A 16,334-nucleotide genomic window follows, 5' to 3' on the forward strand; every position below is an offset into this window, starting at 1 on the left:
CCATAATATACTGGAGCGAGAGATGGGAGGAAGTGCAAAATAAACCCAGTGAAAAGCAAGGGTGCGGTGGGCACAATAAGGGAACACTGTATCAACATTCGTGGCCCCAGACGAATCATCTTTCCAGAAGATATCGGAAACACTGCTGGAACAAGTGTAAAGTCTTCAAGAGGAAACTGGACAAGTATCTTCACCAGGTGCCAGATCAACCAGGCTGTGATGGATATGTGGGGCAGCAGGCCTCCAGCAGTAACAGCCTGGTTGACCAGGCTAGCACCAGACTAGCCTGGCCCATGGCCGGGTTCCGAGAGTAGTGTCTCGAACCTCATCAAAGGTGTGTGTGTGTGTGTGTGTACACGTACAAGTACACATATATGAAATATATTTATTAGTAAATAATAAATCGCCAGTCTGTATGTTTAAATGCAAATGTGGAAGTGTTGCAATATGTGTGCAATATTGTTTCCACACGACTGTAATGACAACACTCGATGTATTAAGGTATTGGGTTTTACAGATTATATTCGTAAGAATTTCTTACAGTTTTTACAGTTTGTATTCATTTGTACATGTAAGCAGATGTTTACGAACATAAACATTCTTGTGCGAGCACATTTTTTTTTCTTTAAATAGTTACTACATTGTGTAGTTGTGTAATTAAATTGCAATTAAATGTTCCAGCATTATAAATTGTAATTAAAAGATTCCACAAGAGCCAGTTCCTTCAGTTTGATAGACTGCGTTTGATCATGCAGTCATTACAGAATAAATCTTGAATTATTTTTATTAAAGTTGAAAGTGAGCATCAAGCTGAGTAACGATTTTAGTGTTATGGAAACCTGCGAAATGGCGGAGAGTGTCGTACCGCACTTTGGACCCTGCTCCATGACCTTGTCAACATTGAATGAGACTCACCTGTTGGAACACCATATGTACCCGCCTAGTTGTACTCAGTTGTTATCCTCACCCAGTTGTTTGAAAGGAAGTGGGGGGGGGGTGAGTCTGCTGTTGCCGAGGCTGCTTGCGAACGATCACACTATTCCTGACCTTCCCTTTTTAAAGGGAGGTGACTAGATGCTCGTAAAGGGCTCTAGATCCAGAAAATTGAAACTAGTCTATATATCTTTGTATCGAACCCAATAACTTCTCATTCCTCATGAACTTTAGGACCTCTTGGTATTTAGCGCTTCTAAACTTTATCATCTCTGCTCTTAAAACGTGTATGGACTCCGCTTCCTTGTCCAAAGGAACCACTTAAAACACACTAATTGTGGTTGCTGGGGTTAGTCTCAGCTCCTGGCCGCACCTCTTAACTGACCATTATTAGGGCTCACTCTTAGCCTCATAGGTCCTACCATACTTTTCTTAACGCTACGTATGGAGTTTGCCTCCACTACTCCAGGGCATTCAGTTTCATGACTACCCTGAATTTGAACAAATATTTCGTGACATCTTTCTAGGTATATTTATCCGACTCAGATTTGGTAGTAAATTTAATATATTACTTGTGACTTAATATATTACAGGTCTAACAGTTTCCCATTGCGAAAATGACTTTCGTCTTCCAGGATTTTATTTAATAGTAAATATTCGAAAACGGACCTAAATTTATAAAGCCGGCTAGCCCTTCAATTTGCATAACTGATATTAACACTAATGTGTAAGCTTCAACCTACAGGATAATTCTGGTTATATAACAATGAAGGGCATTAGATGTCTGAAAGTTATATAACACTGGTGCTCCCGCCTCCTTGTGGCAGCCTGGGTGTCAGTGTTGCTGTGGTCCGCCACTTCCCTGCCAGTATAGAGGCGCTCATCTCGCCTCTCGCTGCTTTTTTTTCTGAATCTCTTCCTCTGTTAGCTGTTATGTGAATAACTGGTGTTGTACAAAGGATAACTTTGCATCAACCATGTCCTGGGAGCATCTGGCTGGATATTGGCAGTTATACTAGGAAAAAACAGTATGTTAGTGCAGTGTTGGAACCAAAACCTAGTGTAGTGACACCTTCACTCGCATGTACTGAGGTTTTTCCGATATTTTGTGTTTATTTGGCTATACACACTAGGACTGTCATAAGAGTAAGGGAGATGAGTAGAAGGCTAAAGCTTTTTGACGGTTTTATACGTGCTAAAAATGTTGCATGAAAATTAAAAAGTGAAAAATATTAGTTGTGAAATTTGTGATGCCTTTGCCACGTCCAGACATGTCTGCTGATGCGTACTATTAGAAAAGCAATGTTTAATGTATAATAATAGGTTTTAAAATGGTAAATATATCAGAACCAAAGCAGATTATTTCCAGTCTGGATAAAGTGAGATGAAGTGAGTTACTGTGGCATGTAAGAGAATAACAGTGACGTCAGAGTGAGTATTATTGTTAGGAGAGGCTACCTTGCATACTACCATACCAGTATTTTAGCGTTCACTTGCTGACTGTATCCGATAAAAAATCGTGAAGCATATTCTCCAGTATACTACGTACAGGGAAATAACATGAAATTATAATACCACACTAGGCCTACTGACTAGGCTGGGCAGGTACTACTCGCAACATCTCGTATTATATTAATGGTATACAGTACAAACATGTTTGAATAAGATCTGTGCAACCCTTGGGTATGTTCATTGCCGAAACGTTTCGCCTGCGTAGCCGGCTTCATTTGAATAGAGGCGACTATAATACTGGACCCATCAATGGAGGGGTACTTTATTAATGAAATTGGACCTCTTCACCCCTTCCTTGGATCGAATTTGAACCCCTACCATTACCCCAGGCGTTGTATGACCCCTGCGAGTTTAGCGTTCTTCGATGAATGTAACTGGAACGCTTCCACTCTAGTACCTGTACACCCTAATATTAAGGCTACTCCAAGTTCTCGCTTCAGTGACGCTACTTTGTCGTTTGTTCCATTCATCCACAGTTATTGCCAAGTCCTTGCTTGCCTTCGAAGACGGTATGTGTAGAAATTACGCTGTAAAGCTTGGTTATGATTGTAATAATAAAAAATTATAAGAATTGACAGTACAAAAATAAGAAAAAAAAGTACACTACTAGGACATAAAAAGTTTCGGGGGCATAGTCAGAGACGGAAAAACTGTGCATCTGCGGGACATGGTCAGGTGTACAGGATGTGGATGATCATAGCCAGGAGAGATGCCAAGAACTAATTGATCACCAGACGTGTTTTGACGGGTAATATTAATTTAGGCAAGATCAAGAACATGTTAAAACTTTAGGTGTTCCGGACGATTGTGTGATGTCATTCAACACAATTCCAGATTTTGTCGCATTTGTATATAATTCTCATTAATGACCAGTCTGAGTTTCTCATTTCATGAGATGTCCATGAGAATTTCGGTATATTAGGTAAGCGGTGTTTAGGTTATCCATACGTACATGTGCTCTTTTAACCTTTGCTCGAAGTTCCTCTGCGTTCCTCACAAACGTGCCTCCAACACACTACCCTTGAGAGTAGATGAATTAAATACATGTGCAACAATTGGATATCTTATTGCGCATGTCTTGTACATCAGCACGTCAATATTGTATACCATTATGTTCCTTGATAGTAGCTGCAGTCACTTTGAACTTGGAGAGAAAGCCGCCTGAATTGTTGCTAGCAACAGTATCACACGGAAGCATAATGGTTTCTCAACTAACCTGGTTGTATCAGTCGCCACAAATTGTGATGCTACTGTCTCGTCCCACAGCTTTCGTGGCCCTTCCATTCTCGTATACTTCAAAGCCAAATAGCCTATAAATCCAGGATGTCATAATCAACATTACTATTTTTAACTTCACAGTTGGTGGCAACTGATATAACAATGTTACCCAAGTGCTGGTTAGAACCCTCGTGGCTGAATGATTACGGCTATGTGTTTGTGCGTAGCGGGTGGATTAAGGGTGGTGGTTAAATGCTGGAAAAGATGTTAACATAGTACATTTGACAGTTAAAATATTCAGTTGCGGTATGGTTCACGCACTTGAAAAAGTACGTAAAGGCAGAAGAGTTAAAAGACGAACTACGGAAGTTCTACCAGAACTTAATCACCCTTAAAGTTACGAGTTAAAAAGGCTAGCGGCATTAGACATGCTTTTACCGGCTAAGAACAGAAAGAGGAGACTTAATAACATAAAAGATCATAAAATGATTATACAGATTTTGTAGTGTCATGTCCAAGAACAGAGGCCATAGCTTTGTGTTGAAATAATACTAAGAAGTTCTTCACAAACAGTAGTAGAACAGTGTCAAAATTTACAAGAGAAGGTAGTAAAGACTTAACACATTTGATGCCAATTTCCTCTTTGACTTTACCTTATTACACCAACTTTGATTATATTTTTTCTGTAGCGTTCCCCACTACCCTTTCTAACTCTGCCTCTTACATATACTCCTAACCCTCGCTGGTCTCTGATCCTCGCATATTTCGTCTTAGCACATCCCACCCTGCAGTGTTGGATGACCCTTGTGGGATTAATGCTTAGTTTTGTTAGTAATCAAGCCACTGGAAGTTTTATTAAATTGTGTAAATTAAATACCAAAGATAAGAGAGCAATTTCATCTCTACTCCTGTAACTACACAAGGATTTATACATACAGCGTACATGCGCACTCCCGGCCGCTGGGTTATTTTGACGCGATGGTAAGGTTTGAGTTGTTTATGACAAGGCCGTCTGGGAGAGGTGCGACTCCTCTCAGAATGCTTGCTTAAGAACCCAGCATTTCTTTCGGTGTAAAGGGGGATATTTCCCATTTTATGTAAATGGGTTGACACTGTCGATGGCACGGAACGAATTATGGATAGGGATTATGATTTGTAATGTGGAAATAGGGCTAGGTGTTAGATTATGGGTAGGACGAAGTGGGCGGCTTTTAGCTTTTTTGAATGTAAAAAAAAAATAAATCTTGCCTTGCGATTTTGAATTATGTAATGCGAGAGCGAATTAATCACGAAAGCAGCAAGTTAATAATGATAGTGTAATCTGATAATTTAAGACGAGGAATATGTCTCAAGCGCTAAGTAACAGAACAGTTAGTAATATGTAAATCAAAAACATTCACATGCTCGAGGGAGGGGAAGGTTACAGTGTACAGTATAAACAGGCGTGTAGGCGAGGGCATGCACGTCCACCTTTACATGTTGTGCAAGTAGCTAGAGTCCAGTGATATAACTGGGTGAGGGAGCCGGGAGGGATCGCACCTTCTTGTGCAGATTAAATCTCCTCTTCTGGGTTATTATTCTGTGGGTATGACTGCATTGTTCTTTTATGCTGTTTATAATTTAATGTTCACATTTGGCTGTGTTAGTAATCCAGGATACCTCAATCAAGCAGTGTCATCAAACTGGGTTATTTCCAGTGGATCCTTTAAGCCTCTCCAGGATGAGACCCACGCCAGTCGATTAACACCTAGGTACCTGCTTACTGCTAGGTGAACAGCAGCGGGTGTAAGGAAACATAACCAGCTTTTCCACTCCTCAGAGGATCGAACCATTGTCCCTTAGTGTGCGAGTTTAGGCCGCTACCAGTAAAGCCAAGAACTTTGTCGTATCTACTTCTTAACCTCTTGTTTCGTATCTTTTCACTGCCCCTATCCAGTTCATTCTACTCTCGTTGTTATTCTTACGGTAAAGATATATTTTCGGGTAACGCTGTGGCTCATTTCGAAGTAAAATTTCAAACTATGACCTCCTTCATCTCTGATAGTACCTACAGGCCCTACAGAGTATTTTGTATGTCATGATCATACTTTCCTTGGTTCTGTTTCTCATGGCCAAAAAAGCTATCTCTCACAGTATATATTCAGACCCATTCGTTATACTTCTTCACAAAAAGAATGCAATCCTGTGAACTACTTTGTTTCATGTTATTTCACTTTCACTCGTTTCCTATCGAGGGAGGTTCCATGTTGCTCGTGATTGGCTCTTGATTTAAGGAATTGGACCTGGTCTACTTACTTCAATTGAGCCCATTGAATGCCTTCCATTCTCCCAGACTGTGTATGACCCCCTACGGGTTTAGTGGTCCTCCATGTATGTAATAATAATTTTTAACTTGGCGAGTGCTGCATCAATAATTTTTTTTGTCTGTCTAGATTTCTAAATGCCACTCATAGGTTAGAAAGCTTAGCCTGTGCAGACGTTTTATTTGAACTCTACTCTTCTCCTTTTCCATATCAGTGAACATTTTTATCTGTCAAGACACGAACCTCTTCTTTTGGTTCCTCTGCGGAAGACACTCTTGATGATCCTTGCCGGACAACCGGTTATTGCTGATCCGGAATTTGATTCAGATACCCGTTTTTACTTACTTTGTTTTGGAGAACGACACGATAGACATCCCAGTGTCGGGCTGCTCCTATTTATGTAATGGTAAAAGTGCTGACGTTATTTCTTACCTATTTATGGTTGCAGGGGTCAAGTCATAGCTACTGGCCCCGCCTCTTCGCTGGTCGCTATCGTGTTGGTCAGTTTTCTCCATGACAGTGATTGCTGTTGTTAATATAACCGATGAGGGTAGTTTGTGTCTTTGAAGGACACTGCTGTCTACCACTTACAGGTCGTTGAGCGTGAATTCAAGGACAGCACGCCCATGTATGTTACAATCCGGTTTCGGCCGGGCTTCAAATTAAGCCTGAAGCGCCAAGAGGCACAATATGGGGTGATCTTGCGGCCTAACATCCGCCACATCTGGTAATCAAAGTTTCTAGCCCTAGGCAGGCCCGTGTCCTAGTGTATCATTGTGACCAGGTCCTGCTCGAAGGTTTTCGGCGACATGTAATGATTAGACTCCCCCCCCCCCACCCATCATATTTTTTTATGCATAAACTTAATTTTATCCTGTTTTATACTTTCCACCTTTTTCTTGTTTGATGTGATATTTTGCATTTTTGAGTCTTTAAATTTCTGACTCGACCTAAGCTTCGGTGCTATGAACCAGTTCCACAGCTCTCCCCTTAAGGTGGTCCTGGTTGTGACCCAGTGGAGAACGTGCTTGTCCCTTATTAATGCCACTGCATAATTTCTTCACTGATTGCTGGAGCATGGAAGACAATGAATCCATAGGTGGAGAATTGAGAAAGGTGGGTGTTCTGGTGATCACTTAATTCATGGTCTTCACATTCGGCCAGCCAGACCTTGTGATAAGTACACAAATAGCCCTCGCATAGAAGAGAGGAGCTTACGACGACGTTTCGGTCCGACTTGGACCATTTACGAAGTCACGCTAACGAAAAGGAGAGCAGGATGGGTATATATAGGAAGGTGGTGGTAGTAGTGGAGGGAAGGTAGTAGTATTGGGGAGGTAGTAAGAGTAGGAGGGGCCAGTCAAATGCTAAGAAAGAGGAGCACTGCAAGGGAGCTGGGTGTCCACAGAGGGTAAGAGCAAGAACACCGAGGGGGGGGGGAAACAAATAAATAAAGAAGGAACAAATACACAGGGCAGAAGAAAGACAACCCAAAAGAGAAAAAGGAAAGGGAAAGAGGGAGAAGAAGAAAAAAGGAATCAGGTTAGATCACGAGTGTTCTGAAGTTTGGAGCATTTTACAATATAGTGGGAGAGGAAGGCATCTACAGAGACGAAGCCAGGATTAAGATGCGGGTTATTTGTGTATTGTTCCAGTCACGGTACTGTGCCTTTTTTTTATAAATGGTTTGAAATCTGACAAGTTGAAGATTGAGACACTTAAGTAACACATGGGAATCTTTATTAAGGAAACGTTTCGCCGCACAGTGGCTTCTTCAGGCTGAGGGACTGATTACCTCAAACTACTACTCTCCTTACCCCTCTCTGCTTTGTATTGAACTGAAGAAGCCACTGTGTGGCGAAACGTTTCCTTAATAAAGATTCCCATGTGTTACTTAAGTGTCTCAATTTTAGCCAGACCTTACACTCGAACATCATCTCATACTTATTTTCTTTTTATTGGTAAGAATGTTGAATGGCCAAGGTCAGAGCGCTCTTGTCTCAACTCCTTACCTGCCATCCAACTAATTCTCGAATAATTTAGGTGTCTAAATCACGTTCGCATTACGTTCTCCTCTTCTTATATTAGATTGATTTCTTTGTATATCTACTCGTGCATCAGTACTGTTGCTAATATTTTGATCTCGAGTTTAATAAGGTACGGGCTCAATACTGGAGCTATATTACATATTGTAAGCTGGCTCTAACACACTGTATAATGTCTTAAATAAATCCTTGTTAAGGTTCCTGGAAAAAATTTTTTGTATTAGCTAGGTTTGCACATACATTGTAATTTGTACTTCTGGTGGTATGCTTGATACAGTGCTTACTCTTGGATCTTTCTCCTCACATGTTGTCTATAACGTGACAAATAACGTAACCTTTGATGAAAAACTTGTGGACCTCACTCGGTAAGATATGTGCTATAACTGCAGCTTATTAGTCTCCAGGTTGACGAGTCAAAAAATCTTTACACAGGGACACCGTTCAAACCTGCTTTGCTTTATTTTTCAGGCATGAACACACCGCATCTTAAAAAGTAAAATTTGTGAATGGTCTACATAGATTCAGTGAAAACTTCAAATCTTTGTAAGCATTGGTTGATGTGAACTTTGACATAATATGATGTACATTTTTCGACTGCTAGCAAACGTTACCTCATGTTTGATTATTGGCGATTAACTATACGTAAATATTGCTTAAGGTCAAGCGACCTAACCTAGAATAATCAACAGTATCGGCTTAATGCAGAAATTAACGCACTGTAATATGGTGATAAATGAACTTGTTTGGAATAAGGGTTGGTTCCTGATAAAAAATAAAAGTAAGCAGAAACTAGTGTTGCTCAGAGAACTAGCGCTGGAAAAGAATTGTTGACCTTGAACAGCGTGTGTATATAATACTTGCATAAGACAAAAAGCACTGGTTGGAGTCGGCACACAGTTGGCGGTCTTCCAACTCGCAACCAACACATTCAAAACAAATGCAGAAGTTTTAGTTTAATATATTTATTATGCACCCCATACCCATGGTGTGGGCGAAAGTCATAAGGTTATATAAGTAGCATCATAATGGATAGCTAAAAGTTAGTGGTAGTGAACTATTTACATGTTTATAAATGGTATAAACCTTGGTAAATAAAAATAAAAGCACAATACGGTGACTGGAACAATACACAAATAACCCGCACATAGAGAAAAGCTTACGACTTGGACCATTTACAAAGTCATGAATTAAGAAACAAAAAAAATATATTACAAAAATGTTACCTTATATTTTATCAAGGTAATACTTTGTAAGGCAAAAAGAAAAGTGGTTGCGTTATTTACAGTGGGTAAAGTCAGGGTGTTTTTCCAGAATGGTTGGCAATATACCACTGCTTTAATATTTCTTTAACATTTGTAAGCGAGTCTTCTCTGAATTCATTCATTTTATCGCATTCCAGTACATAACTCAAGGTGTAACAATTGCCCATATGGCAGAGTTTACATCTAGTTTGGTCTACATTATCTAGTGGTAGTGATTTAATGAGATACGTGTAACCCAGCCGGAGCTGGGTGGTAGTGGCAACCAAGAGTCTGCTTATTTAAACAAATGTAGAAAGATTTAAATTTTGTGATCATATTTTTTTCCTTGTTAAATTTGCAGTTTTTCATCATCGAGTTGATACCTTTTTAGTTTTTCTGATTTTTTATCCCACCTTTCTATTTTATTTAGCTTATAACTAGAGATCCCCTCATCAGTTTGGATTCAAATATTAAACGCTTGTACGGTAACGAGGACCAAATTCTAAGAAAAAATGGTATATGCAGATGCCCAGTGACCAAAGCTGTTAACTCATTCCAGAATCTTGGAATGACTTTGGTAACTAACAAAACCTTCAGTGCCGCAGCTTCAAATATTGAGAAAAAAAGTGGCTCCTAATTCGATGACGGCCGAGGAGTGAGATTAAAGTGGCCTCTTGGGTCTTATCGTGTTTACTCTTGAAACTGTGTAATGAGTTTACTTCCCACTTCCTCATCCAAATCATTCCACTTTTCAACCACCCTGAGATTTAATAAATACTTTTTTTTACATCCTATGCCTCATGTCTTCAACTTCCATTCGAGCCCCCATTGATCATGGTCCTCTTAATTCAAACTGTCCCTATCTGGCTTATGAAATCCTTTAAGAGTTTGTATGTCGTAATCATATCTTCCCTTGCCTTTCAGCAGAGGTCGTCAGGTTCAGTTCCTCAACATCTCTTCACAGTTCATTCCTCTCGGTTCTTGAACTATCCTGAGCTTCATCGCGTAAATCACTAGGTGTTGGCTCCATTCTGTGGCCGCATACTCAGTGATTGGTCTAACATATTTTGTATATAAAGCTCTGAAGAATTCCTCAATAGTTTCTGAATGGTATTCTGGAGTTTAATTCTGCGTATGCTGCTGACGTTATGCAGTCGGTGTGTATTTCTAGTGATACTTTTCGTGTTAAGATTCATCCCCAGGCATTTCCAGTTTCCATTCGTGCTGTACTGACTAGTCTGTCTTTATCTTCTCCAGTTTGTATAACTTTTAATTTGCTAAACTTGAAAAGCCACTTGCTTGACTACATCTATCTGTTGAGATCTCTCAGTAGTTTATCACTGTCCTCTCCTGTTATCCTTATTAGTTTAATATTGCACAATGACAGTGACACAGAAGATTAGATTTCTTCTGGCATTCGGGTACTCTGACCCATTGGAGCATTTGGCCCTTTAATTCTGCCTGTTTCTCTAATTTCTGGAGTAATCTCTAGATTGGTGCTGCACAATATGCTTTCAAAGAAGATGCAATCCGCTTAGCCCCGTTTTCTTTTCTCCCTTTGAATGCCCTAGAATTCCAGCAAATTCGTAAGACGAAATTTTCCATCCCTTAAACCTTGCTGGTTTCTTGTAAAGGATGTTTGTTCAGTATTCCAGTATCATTTTCTTTACTGTCTTCCCCAAAAGTTGTGAAGAAGGCATTTTGAGATACTAGCCTGTAATTCATTGCCCCTTGTCTGTCCCCCCCCCCCCTATTTATATATGGAGACCGCATTTGTCTTTCTCCTATGTTTTGTGTATAAACAGTGTCTTCTGGGTTGGAGTGAGGAGTGATTATCTGTATTTTTCAGAATTTACCTCCAACTCCTGGTCCACCTTAACTTTAGATTGTCAGAAATTATACTTGTTTCTTCCATATACCGTAAGCTACGTTTAGTCAGTGTGTTTGACTGTCCAGTTCTACTTGTTAGATCAATGTTTCCTAATGGTTCTGATTTGTTAGGGTTTTCAATTTCCACTCGTACACCCTCATTGTCCTCCTCAAGTGAATAGTCTATTCTTGTCTATCTTGTTTGTCACAGTATATGTATGTGATAACCATATCTCAAGTTTGGATCTAAGCTTCTCCAGAAACACGAGCTTTAGCTCGTACAGTTTCCTAGTAGCTGAAGCATCAGTCAGGACACTTGCCTTCATACTTTCACGAGTTGTGCTCTATTGGTTGGTTAAATTGTTTAAAGCCTAATTAATACACTAAGGTCACTAAGGCTGCGTGTAACCTTTCCCCAGTAGACTATGTTAGTCGCTGAAATAGGGATGAATGTAATCTCTCAGCATATATACGACGTATATACCCTTTGTGTACTACGCTCCACTTTCAGCCCCTCAAGGGAGGTTCCTTGACGCTGGTGACTTAGCGCTTCTTTTTGATTATAATAATAATAATAATTGACGCTGGTGAGGGGCTCTTGATCTAGGGAATTGGATCTGTGCTCCGGTTCCCTGAATTGAGCCTGAATACCTTCCATTCCCCCCACATGCGCTATATAATCCTACGGGTTTAGCGCTCCCCATGATTATAATAATCCACTTTCAGCGAGGTGAGGAGTCTGATGGTGCTGCGTTCTCGGCTTTCATTGTATCTGATAAGTGATCAGAAGCCTATGTATGGTTCTGATGGCCGTATGTTATTCTGATCATGCACATTAGTCAAACTGCCATGTGCATGTTTCTAATGGCCATCAGAAACGTGCACATAGACGTGTGCGTGTTTCCCGTCCTATCATGTGCCACTGATGCTTTCTGCTTACACGTCATTAGTTCATCTGCTTCAGTGTAATGGCTTCTGTTAGATTCTTTAACCTTGCATGGGGTGCCTTGATGCTGACGACGGGTTTTTTATTAAAGGAGTTTGAGCTACCCTCCTTTCCCTCATATGAAACAGTAGTAAGCGCATGTACCACACTAACCGTGGGTATCTTTGTCGAAACGTGTCGCTTGAGTAGCAGGCTTCTTAGTCGAATACAGTGAAAATGGTAGAAGTGGAATGGTTTTAAGTTTGTCCTTCAGTCTAGATAGGTGGTGGTCAGTCCCTTGGCCTCAAGCTAAGGCATGAGACCAGAGACTTGTACACTGTCGCAAGACGTGAGGTGTAACAGCTGGAGACAACGTCATTGGTAAATCAAACTTGATTGCTTCCCGTTCTGCCCTGTCCTTTAGGCGCTGTTTAAACCTCAGTTTAGCGCTTCCCCACAAATGTAAGTCGTGATCCTTGATTCCACGAGTTGTTCCTCTCACTGGCTAGGCTTCTGTCATGTGTTCATGTACTTTGTTTTAATTCCCTGAGTGTTCTCCTCGAGTCAGTGTTCTTTCACTTGCCACGTTCTCCGTCGTCATGTTTGTTTTGTTCCTAGTGTGGGTGAACTCTGGGTAATAAGCAGTTCAACCAATTTTATAGCTTAGTCATTTTAAGTCTTCATTCGTAACCTATAATTTTGGTGCCGTCTGTGAACTTCATTATACACGAGTTTCTCCTCTTGCGACAGAAATGACTGTTTTAGATTTATTAACCCCGAAATATGAGTAACTCAAGATATCCCTAGATTATTAATAATGAAGACCAAAAAGGCACAATACTCTGATTGGAACAATGAACAAATAGCCCACATACAGGAGAGAGAAAAGCTTATGACGACGTATCGGTCCATTTTGGACCGTTGATAATCCATACAGAAGAGTGAGAAAGTATATATAGGCGAGGAGGACAGGGATGGGAGAAAGGGAGGAGGAAAAAGTAGTATTGGTAATACCATTATTAATAATATTGTTTGTGAAAACCAACGCGGGTCACTTGGTGAAAGGAGTGGTGGAAAACCAGGCAGTATGGGTTGTTGGAGTTCTTAGCTCCTCTTACCTAGAATGTTGTCCTCAACATCGATTAACTCCCGGGTACGTATTTGTATACTGTTAAGTAAACCTTGTGGAACCCCACTCCTGACGACGCTCGTGAATGCTATTATCTCCAGGCACAATATTACTTTTTTTCCTAGTATTTCTTGATCCAGCGGTGGACTTTCATCACTATACATGTCTGTTCCACTTTATGAATTAATTTATTGTATAGTATATTATCGAATGTTTTCCTGCAGTCCACAAATATGAAATTTATCCAGCCTACTCTGCTTGTGTTGTATGTTCGTGCTATTAGTATATGTTTGCTGTTTACTTTTACTTTGGGTGTTAATGTACTTTTGTAATTAGTTTTTGTCAAGAGCACTGAGTGGTCGCATGAGTTGGTGCTTTTTAAATCACTCAGCTTTTATTCCACCTTTCTACTGCTATATTTGTGTTGCACTATCGTAAAAACAACACTAAGTTCACATGACATGATTTGTCATCTGAACTCGTGCTGCTAATTTTTAAACTAATTCCTATTCCTTTTGATTTTCTTCCCCATTACCTTACTATTTATATTAGGAATGCTGGTGTGTAGTTCAGTAATGCCTATCTATTCCCTCGTTTGCACATTGGGAAAACGTTTATTTTCTATTTTATTTGTAGTTGCCATTATTTAGATTCTTTTTTGAGCCGTTCTTATTGAATCCATGGAGACGCATTGTCGAGTCTCATTGATTTTGCTTCTTCCGGGTTCGCCGAAAAGCTTTCATTTCATTCCCTGTGCTGTGTAGTCTTCACTCAACTGGCTTTTCACTTTAAAGCATTGTTCCTGTTTCACTTTTTTGAATTAGCGCCTCACAAACCACCTTGTCATTACTTACTCTCCCTCTCCCCTTTTTTTTTAGTATTATCACTTTCTCTTTATTAGGTTCCTTCATCTGATGTGGCTTTGTAGCGGTTTTAGTTAAGATTTTGATTTTACTTCTTTTCGTTATGCTTCTCTTGCCCCATTTGTATTCGTTCTCTTGTTTCTTTCTCTGCACCCCTCCATTTAGTGCATTTTTTTCCCTCTGCATCTGATGGGTGAAGCTCTTTGCCATTTTTGCTTCCTATTTTACTCTTTGACATGGAAGTCAAAAATCATATGAAATAAAGAAATGACAATATCAATTAGAAGGATAATTTGCAGAAGACAGTGCTTGGACTCTGCGGTAATTGTTTCTTCAAATACCACTACACCTCAGTCTGTTATACTATGAATTATTTTTTGCTGGTCTTTGTATTGGACTCTCCCTGGGGTGAAAATTGTCCTCGTTAAAGTTTCGTAACGTTATACACGTCTTGTTTACTCGTTAGTTGGTATCATACTTTTCATAATGTCTATTTGGTACTCCTTTGGGAATACCTTCTAATTTTTTTTTTTTTTTTTTGTCTTGGAAAACTTTATTCAGACAGCTTCGTTGGACCAAAGAGTGTCAGCTAATTTTTTTTCTATAAAACAGCATATATATTTATTGTTTTAAAACTAAAATTAAAAATTCTACAAAAGTAATTAATATACGTATTGATGCAATAATCACTAACAAGCGACACAGTCGAATACATTCAATAGTGGCGTAGCAGCAACCGCTGGCTTACCGCTGCTGAAATTGATGGTGTGGGTTGTAATGTGGTTGGTATGGGTTTTACTGTGGTTGGTATGGGTTTTACTGTGGTTGGTATGGGTTTTACTGTGTAAGTTTATTCAGGTATACACAAATACAGTTACATAGAAACCATACCACGGGTGGGGATAGAACGCGCGATCAGTCTCTCAAAACTCCAGACCGTCGCGTTAGCCACTGGACCAGCTACCGGGTTCTATCCCCGCCCGTGGTGTGGTTTGTTTGCAATAGCGTCATTACGATTTCGTGAGTCATGTACAGTTACATAGATTATCATACATAGCATATGTGTAGAGAACCTAGGATAACCCAAAAAAGTCAGTGACTTTTCCATTGGGGTCCTTTTACCTTATTATTATAATATAAAGATTATAATATTTTATTATTCTATAATGAAGATAACATCTTATTATCATACTAAAAAGACTATCTACAATACGAGGGTCATTACTAGGAATTAGGTAAAATTACAGATGTTAGCTAAAAAATAGAAAATCATTCCCCTCCCTTTCTGTAGCTACATTCATCAGACGCCTTTTGGCACTCTTCTTGAACTGGTTCATGCTATGACTGGCTTTGACATGTCCGGGCAGTCTGTTCCATTCCTTTATGCTGTACAATAAAAGGTGTTTGAAGACTGGCCACTGACTGTGGATACTACAAAGTTGTGCTCTCCCCCTAGTACTATGATTGCTTTGGTTCCCAACCTTGACACAACTGACAGCAAGATATTCTGGACACTGAGCAATTTTATAAACATGATTTAGCTTCAGTTGTTTTACTGTCTTCAGCATTCAGCTTATCCAACTGCTGTAATTCATTCTGGCCTACATGCTCTCTTGGACCCAGCCCCAGGATGAATCTTACAATTTTGTTCTGGGTGATTTGCAGTCTATCTTTCAATTTTTTGTCAAGGCAGAGTACCATGAAGAGCAAGCGTAATTCATATGACATTGTATAAGAGCTAGACATAGGGTCCTGCGAGCCTCAGTAGGTAGACACTGTGCTTGTCTATAGAGGAACTTCAGTCTGGCATTCGCTTTCTTTACTACATTGTTCCCTGTCAGTTCTCCTGACATGCATGGGTCAAAGGGGATTCCCAGATATTTTACTGATGAAACCAAAGTGATGGGCTCCCCATTACACTGGACATTAAAATTATATACCCTTCTCAGTTTGTTTTGTGCCAAAGAGAATGTCTTCAGTTTTCCCGAGGTGTAATGATAGTTTGTTGTCTACTAACCATTTGCTGCAGGACTCCAGTTCCAGTGTTAATACATTAGATATATCTTGTAGGTCTTTACCTGACACTGAGAGAGCACTGTCATCTGCATACAGTAGGAGTTTGCACTTGACACTGATAGGCATGTCATTGACATAAGAATAATAAGGGACCCAGAATACTACCTTGGGGAACTCCACATGTTATCGGCAGGGGTTCTGATTCCGTTTTGTTGGTTTTGACAATGTCTCCTGTTGCTAAGGTAGGACTTAAACCAGTCTACAGAACCTATACCGGTAG

At 39.9% G+C, this 16,334-nt stretch overlaps 1 protein-coding gene across 8 annotated transcripts in view; it reads left to right on the forward strand.

Moving 5' to 3' along the window:
* Nucleotides 1-16,334, forward strand: part of LOC128702637 (5-phosphohydroxy-L-lysine phospho-lyase) — a 140,176-nt gene that overhangs the window by 19,366 nt on the left and 104,476 nt on the right. Inside the window, exon 1 of one of the 8 annotated variants that reach the window (XM_070101884.1) lies at nucleotides 1,801-1,961. The exons of the other annotated variants lie outside the window; for them this stretch is intronic. The gene's annotated coding sequence lies outside the window, so the exon portion shown is untranslated. Of the gene's footprint in view, nucleotides 1-1,800; nucleotides 1,962-16,334 lie in introns of those variants that run through there. 8 annotated transcript variants of the gene reach the window in all.

The sequence above is a fragment of the Cherax quadricarinatus genome, chromosome 79, assembly GCF_038502225.1.
Source record: "Cherax quadricarinatus isolate ZL_2023a chromosome 79, ASM3850222v1, whole genome shotgun sequence".
Lineage (NCBI taxonomy): Eukaryota > Metazoa > Arthropoda > Malacostraca > Decapoda > Parastacidae > Cherax > Cherax quadricarinatus.